At 33.5% G+C, this 13,753-nt stretch overlaps 1 pseudogene; it reads right to left on the bottom strand.

The window, feature by feature from the left end:
* Positions 1-13,165: 13,165 nt before the first annotated feature.
* On the bottom strand, positions 13,166-13,271 carry LOC123325054 (annotated as a pseudogene).
* Between the last annotated feature and the right edge of the window lie 482 nt (positions 13,272-13,753).

The following is a 13,753-nucleotide window of genomic DNA, read 5'->3' as shown; positions in this document are numbered from 1 at the left end:
AGATTTTATTTATTTGACAGAGAGAGCACAAGCAGAGGGAGAGAGAGGGAGAAGCAGGCTCCCTGCTGAGTGCCTGATGTGGGACTCGATCCCAGGACCCTGGGATCATGACCCGGGCCGAAGGCAGCCGCTTAACTGACTGAGCCACCCAGGCATCCCTGGGCCCTGGCTTTTTTACTGGCTATTGATTGGAGTATGTTGTCAGGTCCTAGAGGCTGCCCATAGTTCTCGGAGAACACTCATAGTTCCTTGTCTGTGCGTCTCTCCAACCTGGCTGCAAGAAGAGTCTCTAGCTCCAGTCTGCTAGGATCTGGCATATTATATAGTATAATGTAATCACAAGAGTGACATCTTTACACACTTCTATGTAACATAACAGAATCAAGGAAGTGGCATTTTCTCACTTTTGCTAGATTCTATTGTTATAGGAAAGTCACTAGTCCTGCCCACATTCAAGGGGAAGGAATTATACAAAGGTGTAAACACCAGGAGAGGGGGATGACTGGAGGATTACATTAGGTTCTGCTGCCACAGTATGGTTTGAATGATTAAAAGGTTATGAGACATGAAGGAATCAAATAAATGGAGCCAGATAAATAAACATATATATGTATATATATACATATGTATATATATATATATATATATATATATGTATATATATATATATACACATATATACTACACATACCAGTTTTCGAGTTTTAGGATTAGGAATATTTTTCCATTTCCTGAATTCTATATTTTCTGTTATGTGATTACATTATTTTTGTAATAAAAAGTAATTTTAGGGACTCCTGAGTGCTCAGTTGGTTAAACATCTGCCTTCAGCTCAGGTCATGACCCCAGGGTCCTGGGATTGAGTCCCACATTGGGCTCCGTGCTCAGCGGGGAGTCTGCTTCTCCCTCTCCCTCTGCACCTCCCCCAACTTGTGCTCTCTCTCTTTCTTTCTCTCTCTTGCTTTCCCTCTCAAATAAATAAATAAAATCTTTTTTAAAAAGTAACTTTATTTAAAAACTTCACCAAAAGAGAAAGTACAATACACTCTACCAGAGCATAGAAAGTAGTCTCTACCAAAAAAAAAAAAAAAGTTCTTACAAGGGTTACCACTGACCCTTAAATTTTAAATGCAGAGTGGTGTTTTGTTTTGTTTTTGTTTTTAGCTAAATCTGCAGTATTAACATTTTACAATGCTCTCCCAGACTCTGAAATACTTTTCCTCTCAACTTCTTTGGTGCGGTTTGATTCTGATTGTCCAGTCATTCTCCAGACTTCCTTATCACAGCTAGCACATTTTTATTCCTGACCCCGTCAGTGTAGGTACTGATTAAGGCTATGTCTTTGATCATCGACCCCTCTCTCCCATTTACCTACAGTAATCATACTCTCTCCTCTGTTCCAATCATAATTTCGATATAAATGACTCTTTAAATATTGTCTCCAGTAACTATATCCATTTGGAATTCCAGACCTTTTTTATTGCTATGTGCATGTGAATTTTTTTTTTAAGTTTAATGTCATGACTAGATATTTGTATCACATATCTCACTACCATGTCAAAGTCTACAAAATAAAACCAAAGTCAGAATTTCTATCAAATTAGCTCTTACTGCTAAACTACTTATTTTATGTTAATGATACCATCATTCTCTCATGCATTCAATAATTTCTATGTGTCAGTCTGTCTTATTTTATTTTATTATTTGATGCCCGGAACCAGTTACTATGGAGTATACAAAAACCAGATGAACTTTGAGCCTTACTATAAGGGGAGAATTTGACAATTAAGCAGACATGGAATAATAAATGACAAATTTCCTGGTTATGGTATGAAAATCATGCTAAGGAAGTACATAATACATCTAATAGGAGACTAATCTGCAGGGTCAGAAGATGCCTTTTAACTCAATCTGGATATCTTAAAAGAAAGGATCACTGAATTTGGTTTTGAACCTTGTTAGTCTATCAGCAAAAAGAGGTGTAGGCAAAGAAAAAGCTTCCCTATCAAAAGGAATAGCATTTATAAAGGCATGAAATCACTTGAGCAAAAAACATTCTTGACTCAATTACTACTCCCATTTCTTCCCATCATCAATTGTCATAGAGTCTTTCACTCTGACTTCAGAACATTCCTCTCACCTTTCCATTTCCTTTGCCACCATTTGGTTTAGACCTTCACCTTAATTACCTCCTAAATTTACTTTAATTACCTTCTAAAAAGCCCTCTCTCCAATACAGTCACACTAGGGATTAAGCCTTCAAAATTTTCAGGGGACACAATTCAGTGCGTAACACCTGGGAAGAGCTGATCTTACAGTTCAAGTCTGAAGCCATTTTGCTGGCAGAAGTCTTTCTTGCTCAGTGGAAGCCAGTCTTTTATTTTTGGGGGGTCTTCACCTGATTGGATGAGGCCCACCTACATTCTGGAGAGAATCTGCTTTGCTCAAAGTCCACTGATTTAGGTGTTAGTTTCATCCAAAATCACCCTCACGGAAACATCCAGAATAATTTGTGGCCAAATATCTGGCACTGGCCAAGTCAAGCTGACACATTAAATTAACCATCACACCCATGTTTCCTCCCAAATTGTTTTCCTCTTTTCTTTGACGTGCTCCAAAACATCCTTCCCCCAAATGTTTTCTCACCTGGAATATACTGTTTTCCTATATCTATTTAGAAAAATTCCATGCATTTGATAAGATGTTGATCAAATGCCATCACTTTCATAAAGTTTCCCTAGATTATTACCAGAAGCAATTGCTATCTTTGTTTCAAAGCCTCCAGTAGTTTGTAGTATTCATGTAATTTTGACCGTAAACAGACTTGTATTATTTGTGGGCTTATGTGAGTTTTATTACTACATTTTCACTAACTTTATCACCAGAGTGCTTAAAAAACAATATATCTTTCACTATTTTATATCTACTCATATTTCTTATTCTTTCTATTTCCCCATGTTGCTTAACACAGAGACCCGGGGGTCCAATTGGTGTTCAGCTCTTCTACCCTGGGGTAAAATAACTGGAGGGATCATGAGAAAAAAGAGTTGGTGAACAATTTAATATATAGTAGCCCTATGATGTTTGAAATCTTTAAAATTACACAATTATACATGCTTATATTAGAATATGAGGTCATGGACAATTATTGTGTATACTAGAGATGGGTTTTAGCAATATTTAAAATTTTTTTACAGAAAGCTATTCTGACATGAAACATCTACTCAATGGGGTATTATATAGTCTTAGATACCATGCTTAAAGACAGTTTTTAATAAATATACCATATTAATTAATAAAGGAAAACAATAGGATGCAAAATTGCACATCTATTAATTTATAGCTAATAGAGAGGTAGATATTCATAGATACATAATTTTATGTTCCATGTAATAGCTAATTGGACCTGTTTAGTTTTATTTCAGAAATTTTTCATTTTCCCCAAATAATTATCAGTTTTTTTTCTGAGGGTTTCTCAGGATGTGGAATGCTTAGAACAGGCCCCTCACCTTTTCCCCCCAAGCCTCCATGGTCGCTCTCATGCTGACACTTGCAAATGATGCTTATAAATCGTCTCCTACTGGACCCAGCTAAACAGCTGGTGTTGAGCCATGGCTATCACCACTCTGGCCTTGAAGGGGACAACAATTTTCACCTTTTACTCGTTCTGTTCCAAGAAGACAGGACAGGATGTTCCTTTGAACTGAATGGCTTACATCTGCTTCTCATCATAAAGTCAGGCTGGTCTTCCCTTATCAGCAGGAATATTCCACATCTCCATACTGTAGAGACCAAAATAAGCTTTCATCTGCTACTAAAGACAGAAGTATAATATATTATTTTTATTAATTTCAGATGAATGTTTATCACCTACTAATTAGTAAATACTATTTTAACTGAATGTGCTCAGCTAATTGTCTGCAAAGCACTTTGAGGGATTGAAAAATAAAAGTTAGGATCCTGTCTTTAGAGAATTGAATGGATGAGACTGACATATAATTATACCTAGACAAAAATGCAAACAATATATAATTAGGTGCTAAATTGCATGGTATAGAATATAACTGTAATAAAAGAAGAGGTTAGGCAGGATAATTTCTAAGGACCTTGACAGCCCTTATATGTTGGTCTCCTGCCACAGGTATACAGATATTTCAAGGGACAGAAATGACTTAAGTAGTTTGAGCACTCCATGCTAATAGAAATATAATTTTCTAAATCTGTTTCAAAATGGAATTTCTTTTCTGGACTCTTTTTCCATTAAAGTGATGTTTATGGAAATCCAGTTGATTATCCCCATCTTTTGATGTACAGTGTGCAGAATCCATGGTGATTTTGATCATGTGTTAATGCAATACCCATCATTTCATATAATACTGCCTACCATTTGTAAGATGAGACTATCCTTATTTCACAAATGTTGAAAATAAATCCAGGGAGTTAAAGTAGTTTGCCTGATCACACCATTAGTGATGTACAAAATTGATAAAAGTTCCTAAAGCACTCGGGAAATGTCAGAGAATAGAAGCTGGGTTGGGTGGGTGCAGGGGGCGTGAAAGTTTGTTTTCAAATAGAAAACAGTGTTTTGAAGAGTAGGATAAGTATACCAGGAATGAATCTGAGTTTGGAGAAGCAGGAAAAAAAAATGCTTCATATTGAATTTAAGAATGGAAAACCAGCTATGAGGAGAAATTTGTTTGTGTTAAAGAAACACAACACAGTAGAGGATAAGTCTACTAAGAAACCATAGATGACAGCAGAGCTCATTCAATTTCTGGCCGTATCTTTTCTCTCCATTCCCGTTTCTGACCACTTCTTTTCATAGATGCTCTGGTCAAAATATGAGCATTTTTACATGTTATGCAAATTACAAACTCTTTTGATGCTGAGTCTTTGTACCTGTTCTTTTTTGTCTAATTATTATCCTAGTCATAACTATACATGGTGTATTCCTATCATAAAAGGGCTATGCCATGAAAAGGGAAAGTCAGATTAAAGGAAAGAATTATTGCAAATTAAGAATATGATTACAGAAAATTAAAAAATATAAGTCTAATGTTAATGCTTACACATATAACCACTACTGCATGCTATCTCAAAGAAAACAAAGGAACATTGTCCAGAAAAACCTGAATTTCTGGGCGAAAAGGAACTAGTAAATACTCGGTAGATTCTGAAATCTTATCCTGGGGAAAAAGAGAAGACTCTAAAAGCTTCAGAGAAAGAGGATTTTTAAAAAAGTGATATACTAGGTTGCATGAATGGGAAAGATATAAGGTTTCTGATCTGCTAGAAATCAATGAAATGATGCCCTCAAAATTGTGAAAGAAAATGATTGGCAACCTAAAATTCTCTACCCAGTCTAGCTATCAATTTAGTAGGAGACTATAACAAAGACCTTTTCAAATGTGTTAATTATTTTCAGATAATATATGACTGTTATGAACATATGAAATAAGTCAAAGATTTTATTTTACCCATTAATTGATGTTAAAACCAGTTCAAAGGAGAATTTGAATATGTATTGAATAGAAATGCTAAAATTAACATACAGTTATGAAAAATTTTAGTAACTATAGCAATATGAAGTGATGTTTGAGATCATCCTTGCTCCAAGACATAATCAATTGTATCTCCACTTGCTAGATGGATGCATCCGATTTGCATTACTACGGAGATGATCATTTGAATGACTATCAAGTTTGTACACCTTGGCTTATACCCCTATACAATTATAGAACAGTTTAATCAATGGGAAGATTATCAAAGGAACATACTCCTATAGATCAGAAATCCCTGAAGGGTTTGCTAGATAATGTCCAGAACTCCACTAAAATGACACTCGGTAATTTTTTTGTTAATTTGCAGATCTGTGACATTTTTTCTGATGTGAGAGAGTACTCTCATTTTTAAATTCTTAAGCAGTTAGGAAGCTATTGAAATAGGATATTTAACAAAACAGGGAGTAACCCAAAAAGAATAATATGAAGTTTCTTGAACATAGGTGATCCATCCAAATTCGTTATTCCATTTCAGCAGGAGAGCTCCAGGATAACAGCTAAGGATCAATCACAGTAGGTAATCATTCAGAAAGAACAATGTGAAAAATATTAAAATGCAATTATATATTATATATAAGATCATTTGAGATCATTATTCCCATGCTTTGACAGATCTTTTGGTGTATTTAGAAAAAAAATTAGCACTAGGTACATAGAAAATTAAACAAATGAAAAATGCAATTTAATTCCAGGGAAAACTATTTAGTCAGTATGTCAAAAACTATTTAGTCAAAACTATTTTATATGAAGATAAGATAAATACAATGCCTGGATGGATAACAAGTCACATTTATATATCATAATAAAATAAGCACTGTCTATTAATTTAGTGCATACTTATGATGCAACTACATCAGGTTAATTGATGGTGGGGAAAGGGGCTTGAAATAAGAGGGCTAAATCATCTCTAGCTATATAACAAGAAATGAATAGATGGTGTCTAAATTTGATAGATTAAAAAATAAAACTTAAGGAATATTATTTTCAAAAAATATTATTTTAAAATACCTGAAAAAAGTGAATGAAATATTTGAAAAAAATTGTCTTTGGGAGAAGGTCTAGGTTGAATGAGAATTGAAGAGTGTGGTCTTATTTTTCATTAAAATTCTTAATTTTATTTTATTTCTCAATTGTACGCATTTCTATTGACAAAAATTTTTTAAAATAGTTTCCAGTAAAATGAATAAAAATGTAACTACATAGTGTGTGCATAGTAGAAGCAGGATTACTATATGTGGATGACGTTGGGAAATTATTCTTAGTTGAGGTAATATTTGGTTTGGTACCTACAATGAGATTCAGTGTTTTTTTGAAGGAAAAGAGAAGCAGAGGCTTTTTAGTAGAGAAAATATTATGTGATCTGATCTCTACCATTCAAACAAGTAATTTTATTGAGTTATGAATATAACTGAGTGTGAATATAATTTTGTATTCAATTATCTCTGACATTTACAGATTGCTTACATAAAAAGTAAATCTATATACAATGAATGTATAAAGACTACATACATTTAATGCCTTCTATCCTTGCTTTATGTGTGTTAGGTTTGTCCATGTCTTTGCTTTTCTGATGTTCTAATATTTTAGCTTGCATTATTCAGGAGACAACAAAAAGAAGAATGAAGAATGAATTACATGTGGATTGACACAAAGGACTCTCACATTCTTGTATGGAAAGCAAGTCTTTAATATATGCAAGCATATATTTTCTTATAAGCAGATGTTGACATTACAAAATAACAAGTAATTGAGCACAGATGGTGTGCTTGGCATACTAAAAATGTTTAAAGGAGTGTTAGCACTTAACAGAAAGAGCAGATTTCCTTTTCATTTAGGATTCTTTTAGCATTAAATATTCCAGATTTCTTTCTCACTTATTAACTCTCTGCATAGGGAATGTTCTGAGCTAATATGAAAATAATAATATATGAAGCATTAATGATAGATATAAAAGTGATCTTCACTCCAAATCAACCTCAAAGGAACAATGCTACATAGCTTAAGTATAAATGATAGTTAACATTAGTATTACATATGAATTGCATTTATATCTTCTATATTTTTTGTCTCCAATTTTTTATTTTAGTGATGCAAATAACATTCATTTCTCTTAGTCATTGAGTAAATTAAGCCTAAGCTTGCTGCGGTGATAGCTTAATATTTCTGATAATTGCAGGGAATTAGACCAGTGGCAGAATAAAATAGTGTCTACTTTCTCCTATTCATATTTCTTGTTGAGAGTGTGTCTCACTACTTAACCAAAATACTAATAATGATAATTGAGGGAGAAAATGGTGAAAAAGGTAAACTCTTAGTTCTACCTAGGAGACAGATAATGGTTTCAAAGTAGCATTTTGTATAGAAAATAATGTCAGTTTTCATTTTTAAATATAACTCCAAGACATCCTCACCTTCTTCACAGCACTGACTAAAAGTATCAAAAATTATACTTGAAAGGTTTTTATTTTGTCTTTACAAAAGAGGAGAAAGGACAGACTATATTTCAAATTTCTGAGCTGTGCCCAATTTTTCTACATTCACTTGAGAAAGAACTTGAATTATTTTATCCCCCAAAGGCATGTCTTTCACACAAAGATTTTCCCATTGACTTCAAAGTAGGAGCCACAGGAGTGCATATTAACATTGAAATGGATGAAAAACAGATTCAAGTTTTGAATGAGCATAGCAAATTGAAAGGCAGCTAGTAGGAATAATTGGCAGATCAGTCAGGCTGACAGACCATTTGAATCTCTATTATATTAAAGGCAAATGAAGAGGATGAACATAATTTTGCTATGAATGTGGAAAATTTCCGACAGTGGAAATGCACATTCATAATACAGGGCAAAGAAGGAAGCATTTAACTCCTTAGATGCAATAAAATGTTACTAGGACTTAATGAAACAAGCAGAATACTTTTCACATTTCATGCTAAATCTCAGGATACACAGGGACTTGGGTGCCCTAACAGTTCTTAATCATTCCCAGAGATATTTTTAATAATAAAGACCCTAAAAAATTTAGATAATTCTGGTACTCTCCTCCTGAGTATAAGTTACCTTTTAGAGAAGGATATGTCTCATATAAATCTCTTAAGAGGCAAGAGGGTAGCGTGAAAGATTTATTTTGAAGAGCTTTAATTAAAATTCTCTCTACACATTTCAAAATTTTCTTTTAACTTAGGGTAAAGGATTACCGATTAACTTGATTCACCAAATACTTACTGAACATGTTAAAAGAGTAACTTAGTTGCTGCAGAATAATCAATGGGAAAGTTCCACTCAATAAAGTTCAAAGCCATTATAATACTGGAGAACAGAATGTCTCATCAACAAAACAAAATTTTGAAAAATTCCAAAAAAATAGCTAATGGAATTAGATAAACTCTTAATTCAGAACACAGGAATCTGCAGTTGAAGACACCCAGGAGTAAGCAAGGGATTTCCCACAAGGGAGATTCAGATAAGCTCCAAGTTCAGTATCAACAAATACCAATCGCAGCAGCAATCATTATTAGTGTTCATTAAGGAACTGCATTCTAAACCCTTGTCCTTCTTTTCCTCATTGCCATGCAAACAGAAAAACAATTTATGAGATAGAGATGATAGAGCAATGTGGCTCAATCTCCTGGCAGTAATTCTCAACCATGGTGGCGCATTAAGGTTGGATAGGGAGCCTTCACAAAGTACTGATTCTCAGGCTGGACTCCTCAGAAAGTCTGATTCAATTAGTCTCCATGGGACTTAGAGTCAGTATTTTTAATAAAACTTTCCAGATAGAAATATTTTATGGTTTGGTCACTGGTGAATGCCCAGCATCTATAACAGTTCCTAATACACAATAGGAACTCAGTAAATGTTTGCAGAGTGAATGAATGAAGATCAGATTGCCTTTGGGGAAAAATACTATTAACTCAATAATTGTATATGTTTGAAAGATAAGGTCATAGTTCTGAAGAAAAAAAAAAAACAAGTAATCCTAGAATTTTACACACATTAGAATTATCAATAAAATGTGAAGAAAAAGTAAACATGCTCTGAAATATGCATACACAATTTACTACCAAAGCAAACTATATAAAAATAAGCTTAAGCTATATAAAAATAATAATACAACAAGCTATATAAAAATATGACTTAAGGCCATACCAAGAGCAAATAAAAAAGAAATCCAAGAAATAGACCACAGGGTTTAAGAAGTAGCATTTGAGTAGAACACAGATGTAACAAATAAAATCTGAAATAATTAAGAGAACCCAGTTAGATTTTGCCACTTGGAAGATTCTCATTACTGCAGGAAATTTCATTAAGATCACATTTCCTTTATTTGATCTCTAGTCATACTATTGGTTTTATACTACATAGTTGTATAAATAAATTTTAAATGCTGTCTATTACATTTGAGCTTTTTAATCAGATCAAGCCACAAATCCTTAAAAAAATTACCAAAAAAAAATGTAATTGTTAATAACTGTGGCATAGTAAGAAATATATTTGATTTTGTTCCCTGGTTCTTGGCATAGAGCTCCTTAAACCATTGGAATTTTCTTTTCTTATTTTTGTTAACCGTTGGAATTTTCTGAGTAATGGAATTATTTATTGTTAAATATTCTTATGTCCTATTATAATTTTATACATGTATCACTTCTATAATTTAAATGTTTAATTTGACATAGCCTATGAACTGCAAAAGAAAACACCAATATCTATAATAAAAGATAATCCAGAAAAATTTCTAATTCTTAATATTTTATGAGTACGCTTTATAAAATGCACATACTTGAAAATAAAAGACATAGCTTCACAGCACCTGGGTGGCTCAGTCGTTTAATCATCCAACTCTTGATTTCAGTTCAGGTCATGATCTCAGGGTCAGGGGATGGGCTCTGCGTTGGGGGCATGGAACCTGCTTAAGATATTCTCTCTCCCTGTCCCCACGCTCTCTCTCTCTCCCTCTAAAAAAAAAAAAATAGCTTGGTGCATGTCTTTTTAAATTCCATTACATTATGTATGCAGCACATTTTATACCAATCATTTGTTACAGAGCTCTCTCTTTACTTATTGTTAAAGTAATACGTCCCTATTCAAATTCACAGGTAGATATTTTGATCTACTTTTTTTCAAATATGTTGGAGCAGATAAAATTTATTAGAACCTTTCAGATTCTAACTCATTCACACAATGGCTTCTTTGGATTATAGAATTATTCGTAGAATATTGTATAGTATAGATTCTTGAACTATTTCTCTTTTAGAATTTCTTTGCATTAAAATTTTTTCTATTTTATGAATGTCTTAAAATTATAGTTTTAAGAAAGTTTCATAGTGTGTAATTAAATTAATCAAGGACCATCAATGTGGTACAGTGAGTTACTGAGTTAGAGGGCTTTAAAACTACTTAAAACTTGATTACTTTTGATTTATAATGCATCTCTATCAAAGAGAGTAGCTAAAGCACTAACTGTCATAACTAAAATATGAAAAATGTAGGGGAATAAGTTTGGAAAGTACTTTGAAAAACACGTGTTCCCATTTATATTGGTACATCCATACTAGTACTTGTCTTTGTGAAAGTTGTGCTGTGTATGTGAGCTCTCATGGACAAATAGTGGGGTACCAGGAAATTCACTGCAATACAAATTTATGAGGATGTTCTCACTTAGATTCAGAAGTTGCTCTTCAACAAAAAGATCTTTGTTTCTAAAACAGACTTTTTAAGACTATGAGACCAGTGTCTGAAAAAAAAAAAAAAAGGAACTTAATTTATAAACAAGTTAAAACAGAACTAATTATGCACATATGATACGCTGTTTAATTATATCTCAGTGGTAATAGTTCTTTAATATGGGAAGTCTATGTGTTTGTCAAGTATGTTTTTTTAAGCTACAGTTTTCTTAGGTACATTGTAGAAGTCTTATAGATTCCCTCTGCAGCGTAATCAGTATCCATTTATCCTATAACTCGAGCTTGCTGCTAACCTCAGTCCTCCTCTTTAAATGCATTACTACACTCTGTTCTTTTCCTCTTTTGCATGATTTCATGTTGACCGAGCCCTCTAGGACCTGCTACTTTCATTACTGTAGCTCTTTTTTTTTTTTTTTCCCCTGCAAAAAGCTTTTGAGTTTTCTGTTCAGCCATATTTGTGCTACCATCATTTCCTAGGGCTATGTGATCATTTCAAATCTGCTCTTTAAATTTTGTTTCTGACTTCTGACTATATTCTTGGGAGGTTTTATTTACTTCCCCTAGGAAGCCCTGTATGTCAAGGGCTGCCCAATCAGCAGGTGGTCACAACATTACACTGCCATCCCAGAACACAATATAAACATTCTCTTGATGATAATTCCTGGCTTCCTTCCTTTAAAGCACCCACTAACAAAACTACAAAACAGCAAACCTTTGACCCTCACTAGAGCGATAAAACCTCTGGACTCTCTTCGTCTAATGTATAGAGGCTTTAACACACGTTAAAACCTCATGGCACAGGGTCTGATGTAGAGGAGATTCCTTGGAGGATCTTGAAAACCATTGTCTAATAAGTATTTGATTTATCAAAGGCCTTTTGTTCTGTTGCTTTAATTATGGAAAAAAGAGATTCATGAGTTGCTAAACAATCTTTGGGTGCTTTCTCAGTTCACTTTAATCGAAGCTTTAATACAGTGCTAGGTGCACCTGCCATATTACACTTAACGGTTTAGAAAAATAAATAAAAACAATAAAATTGAAAACAATTCTGAGGATCTTATCAATGATCAAATATGACCAAAATGATGTGATCTAATTACAATAGTTGTTTCCGTTGGGTTTTCAGGGAAGCCCACCACCACGTACACATCCGTGCGCGCACGCACGCACACACACACACGCGCCTGCAAACTTGTCCTTTTGAGTTGTAGCTCTTATGTGACTCAGTTTGGAGAGTATAGCCATAGCAAATTCAAGAGAAACAAATTCAGCCAGAGTTCTAAATTATGCCTATGGTCAAATCAATAAAGTAACTTTTAAACTCAGCTGCTTGACTTTCACTAGTGTAGTGTGGGTTTTTAATACCACATTTGAAAAAACAGACAAAGCCCAGGAGGTGGAGGAAAAAAGTATACTATTTTAAGATTCTTATATTGTGTGTAAAGTGGAAGCTCTTAAAAAGTTAAATATGCATCTAACCACACACAGATGAAAGCATGTCTGTATAGAACTTACACACAAACCCTTATAGCAGCTTTATCTGTAAAAGTCAAAACCGGAAAAGCACCAAATGTCCTTCAGCAAGTGAAGCAGTTGGTACACTGTGCTATCTTCATACAATGAACTACAGAGCAAAATAAAATTAAACTATGGATACGACCAAAAAATATTATTGTGTACTAAAATATTTATGCTAATTGAAAGAAACCAGACCAAAAAGAGTACATATCATAAGGTTTCATTTTTATTTCATTTGTATAAAATTCTAGACAATGTAAATTAATGAATAGGGACGGAAAGTTGATCAGTTGGTTACCTGATGATGGGGTGAGGAGATGCTGGGGCAGGGGCAGGGTGGAGGGATTACAATGGAACACAAGTTTGGCAGAGGTATGAATATGAGCATCATCTTGACTGCGCTGATGGTTTCAGGGGTGTATACATGTGTCAAAACTTATCAAATGTATACTTTAAACTGATAAGAACAGATACTACACTTGATCTTAGCCAAAAGGCTGAGAAGCGACCAAATGTATACTTTAAGTATATGCCATTTACTACATGTAAATTATTCCTCAATAAAGATACTAATTTTTTTTAAAGTATGTTATCTCCCTCAGAAATGAAAATCAATTTTTAAAAAAAGTAGCTAGAGGCTCTATAACAATTCTAACAGAAAGGGCACATTGTATTGTCATCTGTATAAAATTTATATACATATATACGAATATTATATATCATATATTAATATAATTTAATAATACAATATATAATATATGTGTATTTATATACATACATATATACATGTCAGTATATAACTATATATTTCATAAATACATATACCTCTATATCCCTATCTATACATATCAAGCTACCTTGTGAAATTATCTAATAATTTTAGCCTTAGCACAGGACTGAAACTATATATTTGAAAATCATTTCCTTAGCATACTGAAAGTCTGAGTTCACAAAAATTAAGATTTTAGAAAAAAGAGTAAGATTGGTATAA

This window comes from Neomonachus schauinslandi, chromosome 5, assembly GCF_002201575.2.
Source record: "Neomonachus schauinslandi chromosome 5, ASM220157v2, whole genome shotgun sequence".
Lineage (NCBI taxonomy): Eukaryota > Metazoa > Chordata > Mammalia > Carnivora > Phocidae > Neomonachus > Neomonachus schauinslandi.
Note: the sequence above shows the minus strand (reverse complement) of the source record. Positions and strands in the feature narration are given on the sequence as shown.